The sequence below is a fragment of the Ornithodoros turicata genome, chromosome 5 (assembly GCF_037126465.1).
Source record: "Ornithodoros turicata isolate Travis chromosome 5, ASM3712646v1, whole genome shotgun sequence".
Lineage (NCBI taxonomy): Eukaryota > Metazoa > Arthropoda > Arachnida > Ixodida > Argasidae > Ornithodoros > Ornithodoros turicata.
This window is the reverse complement of record NC_088205.1, coordinates 46,871,796-46,887,606: the sequence shown is the minus strand read 5'-3', so window position 1 is coordinate 46,887,606 and position 15,811 is coordinate 46,871,796. Positions and strand designations below refer to the sequence as shown.

The window sequence follows — 15,811 nt, the reverse complement described above, 5'->3', positions numbered from 1 at the left end:
AATTGCATCATATGCTTTTATATTCCTCACCTAAAAGATGAGCACTATTTCAAGATTTCAAATCACGGACGGATTTCCGTTTCCGGCAACGGCAATGGCGGCATTGTGATGGGCCCGTCCTGCTCGATCGTAGAGTCCCGTAAGGCCCTGCGTATCGTCTCATGTGAGACGCTGGCACTTTTCATTAGTTGGAGACGTATATAATAAACAAAAACAATGACTGTAAGACACACGATCGCGTTACCATTATGAGCGTAATGTTTTATTGTTCGTTTGCACCTCTGTTTTATGCCTTAAACCAACAGAACATAATGAACCGCTGTCAACAAGGAGCATGCCGTGTCCGAAGCAGATGAATTTTCCGTAGTGAATGAGAACACTTTTAACGTTTGACGTCACAGTCAATTGGGAATGGCTTGCGGCTGGAGCGCGCGAGCCTCCCGCCACGGAAGCGATTTTATAAATCAAATTCCGCTGCAACAAAACATTGTTCAGCCGAAATATTTTACGACAATTATTTTTCCACACTGCTTGACAAATTAAAAACGGTTTTCAGCCATTCAGCCATTTCCTTTCCATGCTCCTTTAATTTCATTCTGTGAGTACTCACACCTCCATGATCTGGAAATTTTGGTGTATATATATTATATATGCTTGTAATTTGATCATGTACTCACAGCCGAGGACAGCTGTTTCGCTCTACTTGGAGCTCTTCAGCCCGGCGCAGGGAAGTGATACGATCTTGGGTCGGCGCTGACAGTGCGCCTTTGCGAGACATCAATGTTTCACGGTGACGGCGCCATCTTTGGAGGCCGCAATGCAAGCTAGCAAGTACATAAAGAAAAGGAAAATAGCCGAAGCTCTGTAGGTGTACGTTGAACACATGTTTGTAATTTGATCGTGCACTCCCAGCCGAGGACAGCTGTTTCGCGCTCTACTTGGAGCTCTTCAGCCCGGCGCAGGGAAGTGGCACGAGCTTGGGTCGGAGCTGACAGTGTGCCTCGGCGAGAAATCAATGTTCCACGGTGACAGCGCCACCTGTGGAGGCCGCAGTGCAAGCCAGCAAGTACATATACAAATGGAAAATAGCCGAAGCTCTGTAGCTAGCTGCACGTTGAGCATGTGTTTGTAATTTGATCGTGCACTCCCAGCCGAGGACAGCTTTTTCGCGCTCTACTTGGAGCTCTTCTGCCCGGCGCAGGGAAGTTACACGATCTTTGGTCGGCGCCGACAATTTTTTTAGTTATAGTTCAATGACACGTTTTCTGGGACACCCTGTATATCCTCTTGTAACTATCTGCAAAACCAGCTTCAACATTCGCTCCGCGATCATTATTTACCCGGAAATGATGTGGTTTGTCGCTAGTGTTAGGCCTACTGAAGTCCACAATCCCAAGAGAAGAGCAAGAAAGACGACACTGATGGATAAAATGATGCATTATATTATCGAATTTTATTGATATTATCAGGAAGAAATGGACGACGAGGCTTGTCCGCGGTCTTTGAGCCTTGTAGATCACGGCAGAGCGCCAAGGTTTCTTCTACAGTCGCTGACGATTGTGTTATCAGCAGCTGAAACGCGTCTTAAATACCTAAATAGACAAATACCTTTTAGTACATGTTTCATTTTGGCTGTTTCACGCATTAGTAGGTTGACCTTCACAGCAGAGGCTGAGGACGTCCTGGACGTAGGAGATATGAACGTCCGTCCGCAATTACAGGAGAGCTGACGCGCGGCGCCCTGCGACGGCTTGAAGGACGTCCTTGAACTCTCCCCGCGGGATTTCCCTCCCACGGAGGCAGGCGTGCAATGTGCGACTGTTCGCAGTCGAGGCACAGCGGGTGGCCAATGAGAAAAGAGAAGGATATGACATCGTGTTGTGTACTTCCGGCAGCATGACACGCACCTAGAGAGCGTGGCAATAAAACGGTAGTACCCGTCGTCACGGCGTGTGGCGACGGTGATGAGCTCTTTATTGAACGTGTTCGGAAGGATCCTTTTCTTTATGATAAGAGACATTCCGAGTTCAAGGATATTAGCTTAAAAGAAAACAGGCTCCATGGGTTGAAGAGAGGTGATACCGAAACTATGTTGTGAAGGCATCATAAGAAACGACACAGGAGACAGCAACACACATGATTCACAACATTATTCAATACCAACTTCCCCGTTTCCAGACCGGAACCGCAGCACCGACGGTTAGACAGGAGTGTGTGGTTCATAGCCTCTAGCCGAAGCCGAAGCCGTGCTATGTCCCAGGGATTCCCGTCTCCTGACGAAAACACCGGCAGGGGCGAGAACCACGCCATCTAGAGCCACTCACTCAAGGATAACCGGCGGCACAGGCCCGCAATCGCTTTCCCGTAAATGGTAACTAGCTTCCCCTGGCTGTCGCGCACGTTGCAACAGTTCACGATCAGCGTCAGCCCTCCTGTACGCCGGGCGGCCAAATAGATATTGTACCTTCTCGCAGAACAGCGACCAGGATATATTAACTGCACCTCACGATTCAGGAATCACGCCTTCGCAAGATCAGTTAGGTAAAAAGCTACGTTGTTGAGCTTGGTTTTGTCGTCTCAGAGATCATGCATGCTCACCCTGTCATATAGGTATTAATCCATTTGTCTGCGTCGACGACGTCGCCATAAGAAAAGGAAGGCGACTCGCGCTGATGGATTGCCGGTTCCAGCGGGGCCGCATGTCTAGCACTCTAGCGCAGCGCAGCTACAGAAGAATGAAGCACTGAAGAATGCCGTCAGCTTGCCCGCTGTTGCACTTTCGACCACCAGGTCGCGTCCAAGCTGTGGTACGATGACCGCCATCGCCACGTAGTTTATAACCCCGGCGATCTTGTTTGGCTCCGGGTGCCCAGGAAGCCAGGGAGCGAGCGAAAAGCCCATGTGCAAATATACTGACCATCGAACCCGCCGTACCACCCCATGACCGTCGGCAGCGCAGGATTGAGACTGCTCGTGTATGCAGGTTGGAACCTTACGTCCAAAAGGTAATGTAAAGGAGAAGGCATTATACTGCTGCCTCATTTGACAGCTTGGGTGCTCAGTATACACACGCCATAAATTTCGTTCAAACCCACCTCCTATTTTATTTTTTTAGAAAATCCAGATTTAATATTACGGGCGACCCTGTGTGTTTGTGCATTTTTGCGTAGGTGACTCTCACTGTGATTCTGCTGCGACGGTTCTGTTACACATTTCCACGATGTACTAATGTTCTTGCATTTTGAGAGAATATATATGTCAGGAACTATATCGTTTGAACAAACTTTAAAGTAAGTTGAAGACGCCGGCTTCTTAGCCCATGACTTAGCCGATAGAGGATTGGGTCACTGTTGCTCGACAAATGGGCGGTTGTTTCCCACCAGGCCACGCGTCTTTTCGCAGCAGTTTCAGTCGCGATTAAGAAATGTTTTCTGTGCTGTGTGGATTTCTTGCGGAATAAAGTTTCAAATGCCGCTGTCAATATTAACAGCTTGCCTCTTGCTTTACAGTACCTTTAAGCCTGGTCCGCACTATTGCGTTTCAATGCGTGCGTGGCGTTGCGTCCGTCTGCGAACCGACGCAAGGCCCTGTCGCAAGCGACGGACGCTTAGGTTCGCAGAGTTCAATTTGTGGACGGAGCGACGCAAGAAATGCAGGTCGTTGCTCCGGTAACCGTGCCGCCGCGCGCTCTTGTCATCTTTTACTTCACTTCACGTAGTTGGCTATAAGCCATTTCTCGTAAAGCAGCGTCGCTAAAGTGCGGACGTGAATTGGAAACCCATGCATCCGTCACACAGAGTCGCCGACGGACGAACGTATTAAAACGCAATAGTGCGGACCAGGCGTTAGCCTGTATTCCCCAACGTACCCAGACAACAAAATGCCATCCCGCAAACGTCCCAGAGATATTCATCTATGGATATTCAATATCCTACCTGCATTCCAGAAATGTCCCTGGGTAGGCACATGCATGTCCCCGTGGTACCCTTTTGGACATTTCCATGAATATCCCAAGAATGTATCACTTGGATATTAATTACCTTAATGCACCTACCGTTATTTGATGTGTCCACTCCACCAGACGGCGCTCCAAAACTTTACATATGTAGTGTATTGTGCACAAGTTCTAGACGTTTCAAATATCCGTGTGAAATTACAGTGCATTTCTTCGATCGCCACGCAGACGTGCGCACATATGAAGACAAATGACGAGTATAATAAATAAAGTATCAGCCAATTCCTGAGTAAGTGTGTAATGCTCTGGCAAACTTTATTTACTCTGGTGCTCTACAAAAATTACTTCCAATTACACTCGATTTGCATGTCGTAGGTAGGACTGGATGTCGCTCTCTATCTTGAAAGCGTTTACTTCTCGGAGGCCTACAAGAGAGGCATATTTGGGGATTAACTTGCCATTGTCGCCACACAGACCACACTACAACAAGCGTCACGTGTGTACTGGAGGTCTCTAATCCGAACAGCGCTCGCGTTCATGTATAGTGCGTTCGTTGTGCGTCTCCAATTCACACCGATCGCGTTCAATCGGGGAGCGCAATTAACTTCTGTGTTAGTTACCACGTTATTACCCAGGCGTAAACCTGCACTGACTTTGTCTCATACTGACGCAGTCTTCTCCGATAGCATTCCTATAAGCAATCCAAGCGGGACAAGATTGTTTAAATATTGGCACTCTGAGCAATGTGGTCACGCCAATATGTAAACAGCCTGCATTCGCTTTCTAAGGCTCTATAACCGTGCATTATGTGTACGGTATAGTTTGGCATACTTGCTTTTATGAAAGAAGAAACTTTGCGTCGTAATTAATAAATGAAGCAGTCCAGCAGCCGCGTCTACTCCCGCAGTTTCACATCTCTTCCAACTAACTGAACTGCGCCTGGACTGGGTTTCACACTTCATCGCCCAACAGGCAACTTCGCCATTCGTCTTCCGGCTCGAAAAGTGTCACATCTGACTACTGTCAGCGCGAACCCCACTTGCCCTCAACATTTTCTCCCTCAGAGGAGTGAAAGGCCCAACCGCGGTGTCGGTACATTTTTGGACATATCCTTGTGGATGCTACCCGAAATGCCCCCTTCGGCAATCTTCGAACATTCTTTGGATATATATTTGCGGCCCTCACATGGAATGCCCGCTTCGGCAATCTCTGAATATTGTTTGGACATATAAATTTTGTCGTGGTTGTCTGGGATATCAGTCGCCGGGATGGCTTCGTTTTCATCCGGGAAGAAACGGACAACCGAGGCTTGTCTTTTCCTCTGTGTCGCTCAAGCTTCCTCTTGGTTCTCATGAGAACTTCGACTTCACTAGGCGTTCATTAAATGGTTGAGAAACCACACGGGTAGAACTTTGCCTCTGGCGGAGTCTGTACGCCTCATTCCACGCACTTCGTTCGCAAAGTCCCACCTCCCACATCCTATTATTTTTTATGCTACCGAGTTTTAAAAATCTCCCATTTTCGATGTCTCCGCCGACTGTGACGCCAAGCGGTGCAGAGCAGCTTCATGAAATAGGCGGGGAATGACGCTTTAACCGGTTGCTCCATAGCTAAACGTCATTGCGCTTTCGATCACTTTCATTTCGTTTCCGAGCACTTCGCCGCGCTGCGTCCGTGTGTACAGGCGTCGTCATGTGGACGGGAAACTACACACTTCCGTTGTGCTCTCGGTAGTACGTCATACCGAGATCCTGCGAGGAGGAGGCGATCCAAGAGTGAAAGGATCTCCTCATATTCGAAGTGTGATAACTCCGTGACGCGGGAGCGCAGCGTGGAGGTGTTTAGAAGGAGATGTTTGTCACCCATAAATCTACAGGGTCTTGCCCTATAAAAGTCTACCGGGGATGCCGTGCTCGCCCATTACTCAATGCAGGTGGTACGATGTGTTGCCTACGTATAAAACTCATAAGGACATTCCATCATGGTAAATATCGAAGTGATTGAGCACCGCAACGCAAAGTTATGGCGCAAAACGTGAGGTTCAAGAAGTCAAAACAGCCAAGATGGCGGTGTTGTGACTCGCACTTGTGACACAGTTGCCCAGACGGCGACGTGTCGCTCTTGCAATCCATCCATCCATCCATCCACCCAGGCAGAGACGTCTCAGCGTTATGTTATTTCACTGTCTTTCAGTAAGCAGACGACATCCCTTTTGGGTGTCGTCTGCTAATTACGTCGGGACTTTCGTTCCTCACGTTGCTCACTTCGGGGGCAAAATACGACAGTTACACGAAAGCGAAATGAAAACTGCGGTTCCATCCGTCTGGCAGGATATGCGACCCGTCGCCGTCTGGGGAGGAGCATGTCAACTGCTCTTGGCAATGCCGCCATCTTGATTGTTTTGACTACGGGAATTGCACGTTTTGCGTTATAACTTCGTGCTGCGGCGCTGAATCACTTCGAAATTTACCAAGACCATTGACCATTTATTATGCAAGACCTGCATTGAGTATGAAAGATGAAAGTCACTGAAAAGGTTAGCCAGCTGTAGGGATCGAACCCACATCTTCTGGATTGCCGGTCCAGGGCTCTACCAATTGGTAGAGCCCTGGACCGGCAATCCAGAAGGCAGACCAGGCAATCCAGAAGATGTGGGTTCGATCCCTACAGCTGGCTAACCTTTTCAGTGACTTTCATCTTTCATCGTTGATTTCTTAGGCAATTTGAGGCTTTGTTTGTATACTGTCCCTTCTATGTCGTTCCAGCCTCAGAACATCAGTTTATCTCCTGCATTGAGTAATTTGCGCAGTACGGCATGCCGGCACGGGTAGACTTTTATAGGGTAAGACCCTGTATATTTCAACCATAATTTCGTCGAATATTCGTAATTGGATTCAAAATCCCTTTAAAAATCCAAATAACGTTGCAACATATGCGCCTTTTCAAAAATGTCAGAAGGGCTTCGAAGGCAGAGCGTTTGTGGGCTGGATTCGACCATGGATCAAGCAATTTTTTACAAAGGGAGATGGGGCGACAGTCCACCTGACAGAGAGTAGATGAAACTCTCCATTCATCATCATCAAATGAAGTTGTTGTTTTTATGCATATTTTCCCGTTTCTGATTCCGTCTGTTTATGTTTCGTGATGAAAAATTCAGGCAGCCGTCTGTGTACTAAAAAGCAGTTCTGCCACTCTTCCGGCCAATCAGTTCTGATAGTAACCATTTCTGCAGTTCTGGGTCTTCCCGATGTGCCTCTCTCCATCCAGACGGCGTTGATAATTGAGCCTCTGTATGCAATAAGGGGATAAGTCGAAAAATCCCAAACCGAGAAAACTGCAAGTGGATATTTGATAAAGTAATTGCAGGTAAGTTTCCTCGGATAACGCAAATGCAAAATGTGTAACATATATGCGCGTGTCTCCTCTACATGCATGTCCCATTCGCATCATTTCTGTGTGTGTGATTTAGCAGGAATGGAACAAAATCCAGGAGCATGACATATCCCCTTTTTCTATATAACACCGCTCGCGCAGGGTTGTCGTGCAGTAAAAAAACAGTTTTCACGAGTCGGACTTTCATGGTGACGGCAGGATGGCCGAAGTTACCTTTGTGCAGTGGACCAGCCTAGATCGTGATTATCATGCTGCTAAACGAGCACAATCTTGAAAATAATGTTCTGCATGGCCAGCAAAATATGACTTATTAGCACAGTGCGCAAGTTTTTCTGATTACAACGCTCAGTAGCACTGCTGACACGGTCACGTGAGGTAGGAAGAACATGTTTTTCGAGTGGAAGTCGAAGTTCATTTCCGCATTGTAGCAAAATTTAAGCTACGCCATTTGTATGCATGTGTAGAAAAGAGGCCTGATCTGGCTGTCTATCCCATTGACACACATGCATTTCGCGTTTCTTCCCTTCCTGTAGCGCGTCAATAAATTGCAATATGGTTCGAACCCACATCTTCTGGATTACCGGCCGAGGGCTCTACAATTGAGCTAAGCTAGTACACCTCCCCAGCGACTTCCAAGGGCGCATCATCTGAAGGGACAAATCAACCACTCTCCCTCACTCGTCCCCCCTTTCACTCTTACATTTTTCTTACTCATACAGACAATCATACGACGGGATCGACGCAAGCGGCAACTGTTGAACATGAGAGAACTGATGTTCTGAGGCTGGAACAACATAGAAAGGACAAATACATACAAAGCCCCAAATTGCCTAAGAAATTAACGATGAAAGATGGAAGCCACTGAAAAGGTTAGCCAGCTGTAGGACTCGAACCCACATCTTCTGGATTACCGGTCCAGGGCGTCCATCGTTAATTTCTTAGGCAATTTGAGGCTTTGTATGTATTTGTCCTTTCTATGTTGTTCCAGCCTCAGAACATCAGTTCTCTCATGTTCAACAGTTGCCGCTTGCGTCGATCCCGTCGTATGATTGTGTGTATGAGTGAGAAAAATGTAAGAGTGAAAGGGAGGAATGAGTGAGAGAGAGTGGTTGATTTGTCCCTTCAGATGATGCTCCCTTGGAAGTCGGTGGGGAGGTGTGTTAGCTTAGTGCAATATGGTCCTAAATTTTATTTAGCAGGTACATGCTGCTTGGTAGATGTCATTGCTGCAAAAACACTAAAAAGGGGATAATTCGACTTATGCCCTTATTGCACACAGAGGTTCAATTATGGCCATAAAATACGTTGATTTGGTATACCGCTCGGGATACCCGTTTCAGTCCAAACCAACCAAGTTTCTCAAACACGGTGACCTCCAGTAATAAGGGTGAAGGATAACTTTGAATAGCATGTAACACTGGCGTAGCCAGAGGTGGGGGGGGGGGGGTTCTGGGTCCCCCGAAATGGTACCTTTGGTAGTGCATTTGGGAGAAGCAGACGAGAGGATATCCTCCTCTCCATAGAACCCCTCCCGGAATATTTTTTTCTGGCTGCCCCACTGACCTGCAATAATACCCAACTGTATTTCAACGGGTCATTGGTCCCATTAATGGCCAGAATCCTTCTTTTATACGCGACTCTGCCTAAGGAGACCGCGTGGCGTCACCTGCCAAGAGTTCCGGTAATTCTGGAGACGCCATTTTTCTTGAGGAGAACAACTCGCTCGTTGACCCTTCCCCGTACTGCTCTGAACAGCTCTGAGAGTCGGTTTGGTTGTGCACTGTCATCGCTATCTGATCCATGACTTGAAAACCCGAGACGAGGTAGGGACAAAAACAGACAAACACAAACACGGTCTACGCGGTCACCACCAGCTCGCTTGCTACCTAACTTTCCTTTCGTTATCGCTATCTGAGTTGATAGTAAATGACGCGGGAACGGACAAGGGTACGGAATACATACTTTCTGAAAAAACAAAGGGGATATATTGTTTTTATCATAGCTTTCCTGTGATTAAGCTGTTGTAAAAAGCAGTTGCAATGAAACTTGGCTGATTTCCTACTGTATCCTGTTTGCACCATACAACTATCATATTTGTTGTCGGGATTACGAAAGGCACTGAATTAAACGCAACTGGATAGCGAGAGCAAGAAATAAGACAACGCTGGGTGGGGTTCCGCCTGAGCTCCTGCAATCTCTCTGGATATTTGCTTCATGCGGCCTCAATTTTGCGCTACACTCTTAGAAAAAAAAAAAGTTAAGTACTTATACCTTTGAGGTGGTAACGGGCTGTCACATATGTTTGTCCGAAAAGGTGTTGACGTTAAACCACTTGAATGGGTGGCAATATTATGCCCTGTTGGCAGGGTGTAACATTACCACCATAACGGAAGCAGCCATTCGGGACTTACCACCCAGATGTTGCGAGCCGAGAGGGCGTGCTGCACTCCAGGAGTTCACGAGCGACGTGAAAACCGAACATGAGAGGGCGACGCCATCGAGGCGGTAAACCAGGTCGTTAACACCAGCCACCGGCTCTAAAGCGAAACGCACCGCCTCCAAAATCTTGTCGGCACCGACGCGCGTACTCCGAAGATCTCTGATTGGCTGCGCAATATATGTATAAATATTTGGATGCTCATTGGTCTAAAAAACTGGCGTCTGTTTCCTTCGCGCTGATTGGGCGAGAGCAGGGGTGGACAGTAATACTGATATTTTGTATTATAATACAAATACATAATACTCTTGCGCAAACGTATTATAATACATAATACTAATATATCTATGTATTACTTGAGTAATACTAGTAATACAATTAATACACAACCCTATTACATGGGCGATCGGAACAGAAAAGGCCGAGAATTCGACCAGCTGTGACTTATTTCAGGCCGTTACACTTTAACACTATCCTCCAGTGAGCGTCGGTTGGGTCGCAAAAGGAGGCTGACTAAGGAGAAGAGCCTTTCAACGGGGGCCGATGAACACAAGTTAGTGTTGTACCGCAGGAAGATACGTTTTACGGAAGGATAGTCATGGAGCATGGATAGGTTGACCCGTTTGTCGTCCAAATACTTGAGTACTTCCAATTTTGCCTGGCGCATGGACGATGCAGCTGTTGAAGTTTCCCCAGGAGAAGGCGTGAAATCGAAGACGCGTTGCCGTCAGCGCCGACGTACGCTGCCAACTGGGAATCGGCAGCAACTGCCCCAGTGTGTTCAATGGCTTTTAGAAGCAACTTTTCCAGGTCGCAGGGTGCGCCCGGGGTAGCCATCCGCTTTGAAATATGGATGTGAAGCTGTTGCGATGAGTGCGTGCTCGTCGTTGAACGCGAGAATGTCCTCAAACCGTCGCTCCAAGTCATCCGCTACAGGGCTGGAAATGCTGAAGAGAGTCTTGTCGCTTATACTGTCGCTGGCAGCTTTCAGTTTGGTCCTCACGGCCAACAGGATGGGAAGCAGCTCTCCATAAAAGCTAGACTTGCTGCCTTGCAGGCGATATAACGCTGCATGTTAAGAGAATAAAGATCTACCACACCACAGAGTTTCACAGTTAGGCTCCCTGGACATCGATAGCATATTCAGGACTTACCGACAGATATTGGCTCCAGAACCTTGCAGTAGTCTTCCAGGAATGCCAATTCCATGCCATGCCAATGCCATGTCGTTAAGTTGGGGCAGCTCCAGTGCGTCCGACAGGGCCGGCAGCTTCTCCTTGTGATGCAAGATGCGCTTCATGGCGTCGAAAAAGAAGTCGCATCTCGTTACGCAGGGAGTGATGAGCTGCTGCCCGAAGATGGCTTGCACAATTTCTGCTGATTTTGGACGCTTGGAGGCATTCCAGTATTTTGAGCATTGAGAGATGATTGCTGTGTGACACCGTTCACATGACGCGTTTTGAGATATGCCGCGCTTCGCATCGGTTGTTCCAATCAGGCTCAGCGTGTGGCATGCACATCGAATATGCTTAGAAAGGACGGAACCAGAGTAGCCGATGGGGAGAAATTCGCAGTCTGCGTCTCACCCGTCATCTCTGTCGTCTTGCGCTCCGCACTCCTTATATGCTTTCACAAAGTTGGAGCCGTTATCAGTAACTGTCCCCACTATTTTGTCCAGCGAGAGCTTGAAGTCAAAACAAATGTTGCTCAAAATTTCAGCGACGCGGTCATCGGAGTGCTTACCAGCAAACCTCGTGCATGCCAGCGCTGCCGATCTGTGCTCCAGGGTGTCACATGCAATCTGCAGAGCAATTGATCATATCATTGTATGCTCGCGTCGATGTCAACATGCAAGTGAATTAAAGGTACTGTAAAGCAGTAGACAAGCATGATATGCCGGTGATGTGACTAGAGACTTTGTTGCTTCTAAATACCATATGCGGAACCATACGACCCACAACGCGCTATAAATATTTTTAATTTGCCATGAAAAATTCGGCGTAGTGGAGCGGTGCGACGCCTGGTGTCAAACAACTTCCTGTACAGCGGGCAACACTGAAAATTGGTATTACACACTATTACATCGGAACTTCGTTATTTTAGTAACCATATTATTAGTTTCCCTGTTTACCTATGCATTCTGAAACCCCTGTTAACAGTGTTTTTTGCGAAGTAACCCAGCGCTGGCCGCTGTTCGATGGAGCCTCTCCCTACTTCTCCGCTGCTCCTGCGCGCTCGTACTGTTCGCGGCCTCTTTCGAATGAAAAACTCTCTCTGTGAACAAACAAGTCCCGACGCTGTCTGGCTTCTTGAACGTCTGACACATTTTTTTCAACGGCTCAGCATTTCATTTCAGTTCGCTTATCCGTTTATCCTCAGATGTGGATCGTTGTGTGGATTGCAAGGGCGGATTTTATGGTGGATTGTTATGTCGGACCCAGTGTTATACGCATGCAATGTGATTGCCGCCGTATGTGGCAGAGTACGGATTCATTTCGAATACCTAGTACAGTGTTTCCCGTAATCTTTAATTGTAATTTTCTAATTAATTGCACCGTCGATTGGAATGAAACTTGTGCAGTTTTTGTCCTGGTGGCTTGGAATAGCCACACTAAATGACATTTGATCGGTGCTGCTTTACAGTACCTTCAAGTACAAAAAAGGGAGCGCCAGCGGGAAACTTACCCGATGCGCAGTGACGCCCATATAACTCTTTGTCGACGTCGACCAGATATCAGCAGTAGGACATATGTATTCCTGGCTTTCCATACTACCTCTTGTCTGACGGAACATTTCACCGTGAGCGGCATCGATGCGACTGCCCAGGGTTCTCCGGGACATAACGAAAAGTTGCGGGCAAATGCCTCCATTAACAAACGAAATATTGTGAGTAAGTCCACCGGCTAAAACAAGCATAGGCCATTGTACCTTCCACAAATGCGCAAAACTCCTCTTGTTCGACGAAGCTTAGTGGATGCAGGCCTTTCACGACAAGGTTGAGGAGCAGCTTGTCAAATTTCTCTTGTGGTATTTGGGATGTCATCCGCGTACATTCCGTCAAGCGCATCTGCTTATGCACGGTGGCCTCGCTGGATTCATTGTGAGCCCCTTTTCGTAGTGAAGGCTTCTCCTTCATGCTTTCTTCATACTCAAGGTGTGCAGAAGGATGGACCCTCTGAAATGTAAAAAAAAAATAAAGAAATAAACAACGGATGTCCTGTAAGAATGTTCTACGGATCCCGATCACACGTACGTCAATTTAAGCTGCAGCAGAATGACGCGTCATCATTATTAGGGTGATGTTGGTTATGTCCTCCCTTTTTCACACAACATAAATAAAGACGATAGAGACTCACCTTTAGATCAAGTTTCAAGTTTGAGGTAGACTGCTTCGATGCGCTGATCACTTTCGAACAGAATACACATTTTGTCTTCTGTGTGGTACAGTCTTCATGTGGTTTGGCCTGAACCACAAAGTAAAAACGGCCGACCAAAATTGTGCGGCTGTCCACGTTGAGAACCCCGTACCGTTATGACTGGGCATGCTGTTAATGGGTCACGGCTTCAAACACCCTTCTACGAAGACATAGCACGTGTGATGACTAACATGTGGGGATGTGTGGAAAACGCCGGGAAACGAGTGTTCTCAACTCTAAAAGTCCCGTGTAATCTGGGATAGGGGTCTTATTGTGAACATAGGGTCAGCGTGGCCGCATACCAGGCGGTTTTGTTTGTCACCAATGGGAGATGGACTTCTTGGAAGGAAGATTACCGACCAGCCGCACGTGTGGCGCTCTTGTTGCAAAAAGCTCCACAAAAAAGTATCACAACTTCGCCAGTAATATAATACATGTAATACCTCAATTTTGTGTATTATAATACAGATACAAATACATTTCTAGAATCAGTATTATAATACATAATACAGATACTCAAAGTATTACAGTAATAGTATTATAATACAAAGTATTACTATTACTGCCCAGCCCTGGGCGAGAGTCATTTGATTGAGGCGCGCGTATCCAAACGGCGGTCGGTCGAACGGAGGTGAAAGAAAAACGACAGAGGAGACATCGCGTCTGTCCGGCCACGCGTGTTCTCTCGGACTGCAACCGTTGTGCACGCAGACGCTAGGGTTAGTTTGAGGGGTTTTGAATGCTTTAGATTTAGATTGTGGCAAACTGCTAATGTGAGAACGGAATGCCACATCCACCTGATCATCACAACAGCGGGAAGACGAACATGACATGGAATCCCCGCACCTCCAAAGGACGCAGAAATCGTCAGAGAGGAAGTCTGCACTCTTTCCGACGTACTGCAGGTGAACGGTAAGACAAGTTTAATTACTTTTTTGCGACCGAAGCAAGTAACGCAGGTTTATCACGTTAAGTGTATTACGTACAATATTTACGAGTCACTCGGTACGTTAGCGGCGTTTCATTGTGCAGTGCATTGCCGTAACTTGTACGTTTGTGATATGCCGCTAATGAAATTATGTGTGGTTATGCTAGTTGCCCCTCATGCATGTCGCAGCCGTTCATTCACTGTGATCTACGAACATTTGTGACAAGTGCGCTTTGGTGTTCAAATACAAAATCAAGATCGACTGCCTATCATAGCAGTGATTTTCGTGCAGAGTTACGGCTCATCAATAGATTTTTTTTTTTCAGTACTCCCGCAGCTATGGGCAACAACGACGCATATAGCTCAGCATTGGCTTCTGAACTGCCCTTCGATGTCGAAGCACCTAAAGCTCCAGTGAAGCCTGTTGCAAGACGTAAAAAGATATGACTGTAGCTTTTTCGAGGCAGTTCCCGAGGACAAATAAACTTGATTTGTCATACACCATCGGCTTTTTGATTGTCTGCTTTGGGACAGCATGATCGTTGCTCTACAACTAGCGCCGAAGACAAACCAAACGGACGAGGCTGGGGGGTAGGGGGGACGAGAGGAGAGACGAAAAACCCGAGGAGAGAAGGGGAGGAGGTTGAGAAAGGAGGTCGGTCTGCGCATGCGCACTGGGCCCCACCTTTTTTCCCGCGCTGCACCTCGGAGACGCTGTGAGTGGCTCCTGGGGACCACGTGGTTTGGGCGCCCGCCATTTTCCCTGGACCATTGCGTAAACGGCAGCTTCCCTCGGATGTTACCACATTTTCAGACCCTTTTTTCTACGAGTGTACTGTACGTCTCGGTAATCCATACCACATGGCACATGCATATGCAATTTCACAGCTTCCTCTGATGGACCACCAGCAACAGACATTCATCACATTTCTTGCCCTACAGTTTGCGGCGTCCCGCGTAGCTATGGCGCCTGTTGTCTTGTTTGCCCCAAACACGGCGAGAGCTCATCGCGAACTCTTCGGTTAGCTCACGTATCATAGCAGGCTGTCACTTCCACTACACTTTCATGCGTTGAAAAGGCATGGGAGCACGTTCTCCTTAGGTTTCCTTAGCTGCTTCTATTCTGTCTGCGTGTCGGCTCAGATGCCGCATCCTAATGATTAGTTTTATCCAATATTGTTTCTTGTAGAGCATAGTAGGATCACATTTTCTTCTTTCGTGGTCGAGATGAACTGCAGGAAGGTTTGTGTGCAGAGTTGTATTGCAACCATAATGTAACTCGCTTTTACAGTAAGGAACTGAGCTACCTGTCGTGCCGCATAATTGGAAAATTTTATCTCAAGTTTTATGGCCTACATCTGGCAGTCCTGCAGTTATGTATAGTTTGCGCGTGACACATAATTTGAATAGTGTTACTTGACCGTAAATTCCGGAGATGTCGCTGCCGTTACACGAAGCGGTGCGCTATGATGATTACAACATATGAAGAAAGGTTTCGCAGCATTGAAGCGGCGTAAATCACGCATTGCTAAAGCGCCCTTCTGTATGCTTCAGATTTCTGTTTCAGTGTACGCTGATCTGTGTAATATATTCGTCGCGTCGTCCAACTTCGTGGTTAATCCGGACGTTTATTTCACTCACCACCTTATACTCCACAATAGGAGCATATTGAAAGAATTTGG

At 47.2% G+C, this 15,811-nt stretch overlaps 1 protein-coding gene across 2 annotated transcripts in view; it reads left to right on the top strand.

Annotated features, from left to right (window-relative positions):
• The window catches only part of LOC135395984 (neprilysin-1-like), a 207,236-nt gene that overhangs the window by 166,619 nt on the left and 24,806 nt on the right, over nt 1-15,811 (top strand). The window lies entirely within an intron of this gene.